The sequence below is a fragment of the Chinchilla lanigera genome, unplaced genomic scaffold, assembly GCF_000276665.1.
Source record: "Chinchilla lanigera isolate Chin_1 unplaced genomic scaffold, ChiLan1.0 scaffold00104, whole genome shotgun sequence".
Taxonomy (NCBI): Eukaryota; Metazoa; Chordata; class Mammalia; order Rodentia; family Chinchillidae; genus Chinchilla; species Chinchilla lanigera.
The window spans coordinates 3,830,952-3,840,871 of NW_004955505.1; the positions used below are offsets into that span (position 1 = coordinate 3,830,952).

The 9,920-nt window shown below is 38.5% G+C and overlaps 1 protein-coding gene across 1 annotated transcript in view; it reads right to left on the bottom strand.

The window, feature by feature from the left end:
• Positions 1-9,618: 9,618 nt before the first annotated feature.
• Amn1 (antagonist of mitotic exit network 1 homolog) overlaps positions 9,619-9,920 on the bottom strand; it is a gene marked incomplete in the record, with an annotated part of 57,151 nt that continues 56,849 nt past the window's right edge. The window contains 1 exon segment of the mRNA XM_013505959.1: positions 9,619-9,920.

Sequence of the window (9,920 nt, forward strand, 5' to 3'; positions counted from 1 at the left end):
TACCATAAAATGTTTTCCATAAACCAAGAAAAACTACTAGTATAAATGAAATGAATTAGAATATATATTAAAATACTTATTTATATGTATATTTTTATCTCATATAAGAGAAACCATGCGATATTTAAACTTGCATGCCTGATTTATTTCACTAACATTATGTTCTAAAGTTTTCTTCATTTAACCATGAATGCCTCAAGTTTGTCTTTTTTTTCTTTTTCTTTTGGTTTTTGGAGACAAGAGTCTTGATATGTATTTCAGGCTGGCCTTGAATCTTTATGTAGCCCAGGCTGACTTTGAACTCAAAGTGATCCTCCTGACTCAGCCTGCTGACTGCTGGGATTACAGGTGTGCGGCATCGTGTCTGACAGGTATATCTTTATGTCAGAGTAGTACTCCATTGCGTATAAATACCACATTTCCTTTAGCCGTTCATCTGTTGATAGATTTATATGCTGTTTCCAAGATCTAGGTATTATAAATTGTGCTAATATACACAGGAATATATGTGTATTCCTGTAATACAATGATATTTTTTAATGGCAGGGTCTTGCTATGTAGTCCAGGCTCACCTCAAACTCATGGCAATCGTCCTGCCTCAGCCTCCTGAGTGCTGGGATTGTAGGCATGCATCACCACACCCAGCAATATGATGATTTTAACTCTTTTGGGAAGATACCTAGAAGGGGAATAACTGGGTCAAATGAAATTTCTATTTTTAGTCTTTTAAAGAATCTCCATACTGATTTCCATAGTGGTAGGATTAGTTTATATTCCTACTAACAATGTAAAGAATTTCCTTTTTCCCCCACACTCTTACTGGCTTTATTATTATTAGATTTTTTTTAATGATTGCCATTCTTTCTGGGGTAAAATGATATATCGCGGTAGAGGTAAAATGCACATCTCTCTGGGCCCCAGAGATAGAGAACATTTTCACATATATATAGGCCACATGTACACCTCTTGAGAAAAGCCCCTCCACATCACAGACCCCCATTTTTGTTGGTTTGTTTGGTTGTTGTTTTGTTTTTTCTCCGGTACCAGGAACCGATCTCATGACCTTGTGCTTGCCAGGCAGGCGCTTTTGCCGCTGAGCTAAATCCCCAGCCTCCCAGATGCCCATTTTTTGATTAGGTTATTTTATTTGGGGATCCATTTTTTTTTAGTTCTTTATATCGTCTAGATATTAGTCCTCTGTCCAAGGAATAGCTGGCAAAATTTTCCCTCATTTTTTAAGGTTATCTTTCACTCTATTGGCGGTTTCCTTTGCTGTAAACTTGTTAGTTTGCTGTGTTCCCATTTGTTCGTTCTCAGTATTATTTCTTGGGCCATTGAGGCTGTGTTCAAGAAGTCTGGCTATTTCTATGTTTTCAATAGTTGTACCTATTTTATCTTCCAACAGATTAAGTTTTCTGTTTTAACATTTACGTATTTGATCCATTTTGATTTTAGTTTAGTACATGGTGAGATATATGGAGCTAGATTCCATCTTCTGCATGTGTGTATCTAGTTTTCCCAAAACCACTTATTAAAAAGGTTCTCCAGTGTATATTTTTGGCCCCTTTGTTAAAGATCAAATAAGTGTACGTGCCTGGCATTGTTTCTGCATTTTCTATTCTGTCCTGCTGACGTAAGTGCCTATTTTGATGGCAGTACAAGTGCTGTTTAAATCACTGCAGCTTTATAGTATAACTTCAAGTCTGGGCTTGTGATGTTACCTGCTTTACTTTATTTTGGGAATCAAACTCAGGACCTTGTGCTTGCCAGGTAGGAGCTACGCTGTGCTGCTGAGCTACATCCCCACCCCCTAACTTGCTTTACTTTTGTTATCCAGGCTTGCTTTTTCTATTCTGGGTCTCTTCTGGTTCCATAGAAATTTTAGGATTCTATTCTTTGGATCTGTGAGAAATGCCATTGGTATTTTGATTGGGGTTGCGTTAAATCTGTATAACAGATTTTGAAGTACAGCCATGTTGAATATTTTCCATTTTTTATGTCCTACTTGATTTATTTTTCAGAATGATGTAATTTTCACTGTCCTTTTTGTAATTTTATTGTACATTTCTTTACTTCCTTCATTAGTTTAATACCTAAGTATTAATTTTTTTGATGTTATTATGAATGCTATTGTTTTTCTAATTTCTATTTAAATGAATTCTTTACTACTGTATAGGAATGCCATTGGTTTTTGTGTGCTTATTTTATATCCTGCTATCCTAATACATGCTGCATTTGATTAACAATTCTAGGAGTCTTTTCATGAAGTTTTTAGGCATTGTAAGTAAAGGAACATGCCGTTTGCAAATGATATCTTGATATCATTTTGATATTTTGATATTTTCATTGTTTTTAATACATATCTCTTTTCTTTTTTTCTCTTGCTTGATTGCTCTGGCTAATGTTTTAAGGACAATGAATAGGAGTGGTGATAATGGACATCCTTGTCTTTTTCCTGATCTTATTTTATTTTATTTTTTTGGTACCAGGAATCAAACTCAGACCCTTGCACTTGCCAGGCAGGTGCTGTGCTCCTGAGCTATATCCCTGGCCCTTTTTCCTGCTTTTAGTGGAAGACTTTCAGGTTTTGCCCCATTTAAGATGATATTGGCAGTAGGTTGATCATAAATGGGTTTTATCAGATCGAGATAAGGTCCTTCAGTCCATATTTTCTTCAGGGTTTTTTTTTTTTTATCATGAATGGATATTAGATTTTGTCAAATGCTTTTTCTGCATCTGTTGAGATGATCATGGTTTTTGTTCTTGCTTCTGTTTATGTGAAGAATTACATTTATTGACTTTTGTATGGTTTTTTTGGGTTTTGTTTGTTTGTTTGTTTTTGGTTTTTGGTTTTTTTCCAGTACCAGGAATTGAACACACAACCTTGTGCTTGCCAGGCACTGTGTTGCTGAGCTAAATCCCCACCCTCTGATTTTTGTTTGTTGAACCATCCTTGTATCACTGGGATGAAGGCACAGAGGTTTTGTGTGTTGTTTTTGTTTTTTTTTTTTTGTACCAGGAATTGCACTCAGGAACTTGTGCTTACTGGGATGAAGCCTTCTAGGTCACAGTGTATGATCTTTTCAATGATTTGCTGCATTCTACTTGCCAGTATCTTGTTAGACATTTTTGCATCTGTATTCATTAGAGAAATTAACCTGAAGTTATCTTTTTTTGGTTAGATCATGGCTGATTTTGCGATCAGGGTAATGTTCCCGAGTGGGTTACCCCAAGACTCTGTCTTTTCTAGGGACTTTTATAGAACAAAACCATGAGGTGAGGTGGGTTCAAGGTAGGGGAAAAATGGACAAAACTATGGTCAGCCAATAAGAATTGTTCAGGTAAATCTGATTAAACCGGGATCAAATGGGGAAGCGAGTCACGTAGCAAGTGGGCATGAATACAGAACAGGGGCTTTTCCTGTAAGGGGTTGAGTCAATGACTCTTCAAGGTGATCGCTACCTATTTAGAATATCAATCCCGGATGTCCATCCCTAGGGAGGTATGTGGGTGCATTTGTTTAGTCTTTGATCTTGAGATCTGGCCCAAAGCAAGTAGCACCTCTCCATTTGTAAGGAATCTTGTGTTCCATATTGATTCCTTCAAGGGCCTGGCCCTGTCTGACTGCCTATAATATTCTATCTAACTCAGCTGCCTATAACAATCAGAGCTGAAACACTGACCCCAAAACATTAGATACGACCTCAGTTGTGTTATGCAGATTACTCTTTCTGCAGGTCCTTCTCTCTGCATATGGCAGAGGTGATTTCTGGACTCCTATTTAGCCCAGCTCACAGAGCTCATGTACTTTCTGCCATTCTCACAGTCATTCATCCTCAAGCCACTCCCTTCTTCACAAATTAATAAAACTCAGGTCGAGGCCTTTATTCCAGTTAGCCATCATTGTGGCTGGACTTAGGACCCTTTGGTTCCCCATAACTACAAATATTCCTTAGTGTCTTTATTCTCGCCATGGGTTACACTGGAAGTGGTAGAGTGGAATTAACTCACTAGAGTTCCAATAACTTTTTCATTCCATTACAAATATAAACTTCCTGGACCACGACATGGACCAGAAAGGGCTTTCTATATTCTTGGTTCCATTTTAGCAATTCATATGTATCATAGAATCTCTCCATTTCATCTTAGTTTTCCAATTTTTTGGCATATGTGTTTTTTGTTTGTGTTTGTTTGTTTGTTTGTTTGTGTATTGAGACAGTGTCTGAACTATATAGTTCAGACTGGCCTTGAACTCACTATGTGCCCCAGCTGGTCTTGTACCCACAATGATCCTCCTGCTTCAGCCTCCTGAGTGCTGGAATCACAGTCACACACCAACATACCTGGCTGGCATATGTGTTTGTGATGTAGTTGTTAATAATTTTCTGGACTTCAGCAGTGTCCATTATGATTTCACCTTTTTCATTTCTAATTGCATTGCTTTGTGTCTTTTCTTTCCTTTTAAAGTCTTGAATCTATTTGTTCAAAGATTTTTTTGAGGGGGCTGGGGATTTAGCTCAGTGGCAAAGCGCCTGCCTGGCAAGCACAAGGTCGTGAGTTCAGTTCCCGGTACCGGAGGAAAATCAAAAAAAAAAAAAAAAAAGATTTTTTTGAGGCCAGGGATATAGCTCAGTGGTGCAAGCGCCAGCCTGGCAAGCATGAGGTCATGAGTTTGAATTCCTGGTACCAAAAAAAAAAAGAAAAGAAAAGAAAAAAAAGTTTTTTTGAACTATGATATTTCTTTGTTGATTTTTGTTTAATCTATTTATGATAGTGTGTTATTGAAGTCCCATACCACATATGTATTTATGTTGATCTGATCTTTTATATCCATTACTGTCCATTTTACAAAGTTGGGTGTGATATGGTTTGGTGTATATATGTTTATTATCTCTTCCTATTGACTAGTTCCATTAACCAATATGTAAAATTCTTCTTTGCCTCTTTTGATCAACTTTGGCTTGAAGTCCACTTTGTCTGAAAATAGAATAGCTATTCCTGCTAATTTCTAGGTTGCATGAAATATTATTTTTCATCCTTTGAATTTTTACATGTTAAATACATTTTATTTACATATTAAATACATTACATTCTTTTATCCTATGAATTTTTACATATTAAATACATTTCTTGTAGATAGCATACCATTGGATTTTCTTTCTCGATTCATTCTGCTAACCTGTGTTTTTTGATCAGCAAGTTCAGTTCATTTACATTAATAGTCATAAATGATAGGTATTGACTTATTCATGTCATTGTATTATCTTCCTGTTGCTGTTTTGCTTTCTTTCCCATGTACTTAATTGTTTTCCCTATAGGACGTATTCATCTTATTGAACCTTTTGTAATTGTTAGCATCGTTTCCTCCTACAATATCTTTGAGAATTTTTGGAGTGTTCGGTGGGCATGAACATCTTTACTTTTTTTTTTTATCATGGAAGTATCTTATTTCTTCATGAATTTTAAAAGAGAATTTTGGGGGCTGAGCATGGTGGCACATGCCTGTAATCCCAGCATTTGAGAGGCTGAGGCAGGAGGATCATTGTGAGTTCAAGACCAGCCTGGGCTACAAAGTGAACTCAAGGCCAGCCTGAACTGCATAGCAAGACTCTGTCTCAAAAAGAAAAAAAAAAAAAAAAAAGATAATTTTCAGGCCAGGTATATAGCTCAGCAGCATGGCACCTGCCTAGCAAGCATGAGGTCCTGAGTTCAAATCCCAGTACTAGAAAAAAAGGACAATTTTGCAGGATACAACAGTCTGGGTTCAAAGTTGTTTTCTTTTAGAGCTTGAACCATTTCATTCCATACTCTGCCTTTAAAATTTGTTTTGAGAAATTATAAATATGACGGTTTTTTCCTTATAGGTGATTCTTTGCTCTTCTCTAGCAGCCTTTTAAGATTCTGTTTTCGTATTGTATTTCTGGTATTTTAATTATTATCTTACATGGAGCAGTTTTATATTCTGTTCATGTCTATTTGGAGTTCTATATGCCTCACTTACTGTATGTTGTTGTTTTTCCATATTTGGAAATTTTTCTATTACTTGTATAAACAGGTTTTTTTGTGTTATTGCCTGATTTTTCACTAATTCCAATTACTCATATTAGTCTTCTTTGAGTCATCTAGGACCTGTTAAATCCATTTTTCATGTTCTCTTGTGTTTTTTCAAGGTATCTCTCATTAATTGATCCTTGACCACAGGCCTGTCATCTAGATCTGATACTGTCTTTCCTACATTGGTTGCTTCTACTACCCGTACTTTCAACTGTGCTTTTAATCTTCTGGATTTTTGTCCGTACCTTTTTAATAGATGCCTATTCTTTTCTATGCCGGGCACTCATGTTTTGCATCTCTTTCTTTAGCTCCTCTAGATTTTTCCTTGTGTCATCTGTAGACTCGATAGTCATTTGTTTCATTAGGGTCATTATCTGATTAGTTATATCTTCTTTACATTCACCAAGCACCTTATTGAACTGTTGTACCTCTACTAATATCCATTCAGACCTTTTTGCTGTGTGGCTTATGATTTTCTCCCCTTCAGTCCCCCCTGAATGAGGTTTGGGGGCATTGAGAATTTTTGGAGGCATTTTTTTGCCTTGTCTTTTGATGATTTTATTTTTGTTGTTGTCTGGTTTTTTTTTTTTTATTGTTATTTTTGGCTTTTTTCCAGTACCAGGAATCAAACTCATGACCTTGTACTTGCCAGGCAGGCACTGTGCCACTGAGCTAAATCCCCAGCCCCCCCTTGTTGTCTTTGTCATCATTGTTAGTTTGACTTTTGGATTAGGGTTTTCAGATTCTTTGGTCCAGTGCCCAGTTCTCTGAGACTAAGCCCCAGGATGGCAATCCAGATACTGACATAAAGTGAAAACCAATTGTCAGCTGTGTCATCTTAGCTATAGCAATAAACAACAATAGCATCAAGTACCAACTGGATATTGACAAACCTTAAGAACCTTTCATGAGCAGCCCTTAACCAGAACAAAGGGGTCTATGATTATAGTGAAGACAATTAGGCCACCCATATATTCACCTATAGTAATTTAGATTGATAATTTCTGCTGGATGTAGGCAGCAGTACAAAAGCTCAAACACACCACGAGGCTAAATGTCTTCCCCTTCAGGTCTGTTCCACCACAGAATACAGGTTCCATGGTCTTCCTGGTCCTAGCTGGGCCTCCTATTTCCCAGGAGATCCCTGTTTAGCTGCCCTACCCCTCAAGTTTGTCTCCCAAGGATGTCTCTTCTGTGGACTCTATGGTGAGGCAATACTACAGTCCTGAGGCAGAAATCTCCTGGGTGTTGGACTCTTTTTTGATCAGGTTTGTCTTTTGGCTACCACATCCACTGCCCTGTGCTTGGAGACCCCAGTTGCACAGACGGTTAAGATTTGGTAGTTTGTCCACTCTCCTCTCCCACTCAGGTTGCATGGGGCCCAGGGTGGGTGTGGCATTGGCTAGAGCAGGGGATGCCTGATTCCACAGTTCTTCTGCCTATGCATGGGTCCCAGGCAGGTAGCCATGTTGGCTGGGGGTAGGTGATGGAGACCTCTATGAAGCAGCCCTGAGAAGGACTTAAATTAATCAATTGGCTTTTCATGTTCACTTGTGAATCTGTCCAAGGCCTAGGCTCCTTGTCTGGATATGTGCAGTGGACTCATAGTAAGTGAACCTCTGTGAGTCACTAATCCCTACTAAAGCCTGTAATGGTGAATAAAGCCGGACTGCCTCAAAGGATAAGACAAGATCACAGCCAAGGACACCTGGATCCGATCTCAACTGGATAAAGACTATTATCTTTATCCAGTTGGGTGGATTAATTTAATCTTTATTAAGGATTAAATTAATACTTTACTTGGAGAAGTACTTCAGTGATTCTGCCCTTCTTGAGAAAGCTCCTCCCTTCTTCTGATAACCAAATAAATACGGGCCACCCAAAGAAGGTCTAGGTCTTAGCCCTGAGAGAATCCTGAATTCTGTGAGGGGGCTCTGATCCTCCTGGAGCCCTGAAATCATTCATTCACCTCTTTTTATTTAACCTTTGCCATATACTTGTTCAGGACATTGTGGACCTGATCAGTCTGCAATAGCTAAGGGATATATGTTCCTTGGCCCTCCTAAAAGTGAATGTCTTGTCTTCAAATATGAAGACAGTCAAGACTTGATTATTATTTCTTTTTTTTTTTTTTTTTTTTGGTCTTTTTGAGACAGGGTCTCACTATGCAGTTCAGGCTGGCCTTGAGCTCACTTTGTAGCTTAGGCTGGCCTCGAACTCAAGATCCTCCTGCTTCAGCCTCCCGAGTACTGGGATTACAGGTGTGAGCCACCATGCCCGGCTCTATATTACCTTTTATATTTGAAAATACATCTTCCTATGAGGTACTTGCTGTTTGCTTTCTGCTAGTGGATTTACAGATATCTGGTGCAGTTGCCTTCGACTTATAGCGACTCAGATACAGAAATGGTTTCATTATTTTTCATCCTATTTCCTTACCCAAACATTTCCTTATTCCTTTTAATTTACTCATCATGGTCTCCTTCTGACAGTGTGCTTCCTGTTTTCCTGGCCAGAGAAGGTGTCTGCACACTTTTCTATAGAGGAAGAGACAGCGCCTGCTTTATGTGTGATGGGCAATACAGTCCCTGTCACAGCTACTCAGCACTGCCCTGGGCACAGCAGCAGCCACAACAAATGCACAAATAGCGAGTGCTGCACAGTGCCAACAAAACTCCGTGGGCATTGCAATTTGATTTCCTTATAATTTCCACGTGTCACAAAATACTATTCTCTTCCACCCCAAGTATTTAAAAATGTAAAAACCATTATTAGAATGTGGGTTGTTTAAAAAAAAAAAAAAAAAAAAAGCAGCAGGCCAGATTTAGTTCATATCCCGTGGTTTCCCAACCACTGATCTAAACTAAGAAACAGGGAAAACTGAGCACCTTGATCTCTCTGTAAGGACTGTTTGATCTTTTTTGTTGTTTTGGTTGATCTTTTGATTGGTTTGGTTTTGTTCGAGACAGGGTCTCATTAAGTTGTTTGGCTGGCCTTGAACTCACTACCTCAAGCTCAAGACAATCCTTTTGCCTCAGCCTCCCAAGTGTTGAGCTTACAGGTATGCATCATTACATTTCACTTTATTCTTCTTAAGTGACAACTGAGATTAGCTGTTGGTATGAAGAATGGAAATGTTTGCCTCTACAAATTCCTCTTCAAGCTTGGTGTGGTGCACAGGCCTAAAATTCTAGCACTCTGGAGGCTGAGGTAGGAGTGAAATGTTTGCTACTAGAAATTTCTGTTCAAGCTATGTGTGGTACACACGCCTTTAATTCTAGCATTCTGGAGGCTGAAGCTGAGACAAGTTGGGAAAGTAGCCATAAAAATCAACAAAACATGTGTCTGGCCAAGAGCCCCAGTAATATTAATATGCTGAATGACTAAGGCTTAATGTGCTCACCTCAGCAGCACATACAATAAGGTTTGATGTTATCAATTATTACTATTTTTTCCAGTGAAACAAAAATATGGACAAACTATGAAGAACAAACAGGCTTGATGTTCAGCTTTGCTTTTGGCAAATGGACATTTCAACATGTCATGAAAGGAAGAGCTTGGAAGGTTGCTTAGAAAGAATTTTATTTAGAATTCTCAAGTTCTTCCAGACAACAAAATTCTCTTAGGACAGTACAAGGACCTACTCGTAGGAGAGGGAAATTTTGAGGGAAAAACGTAAGTTGAGACTTTTTTATTTCAGCAACCACTCCAGCCTCCTGTGGCTCAGAGAGGTCCGAGTCCATTGCCGGGTTCACCACATAACAGCAGTGACCTGTCAAACTGATGCTGCGTAACAGTACCGAAATGCTTGCGTCTGGGTAACATTGAAGCACAAAGGTGTACACTAAAGTGTAGCTGCTGCCTCC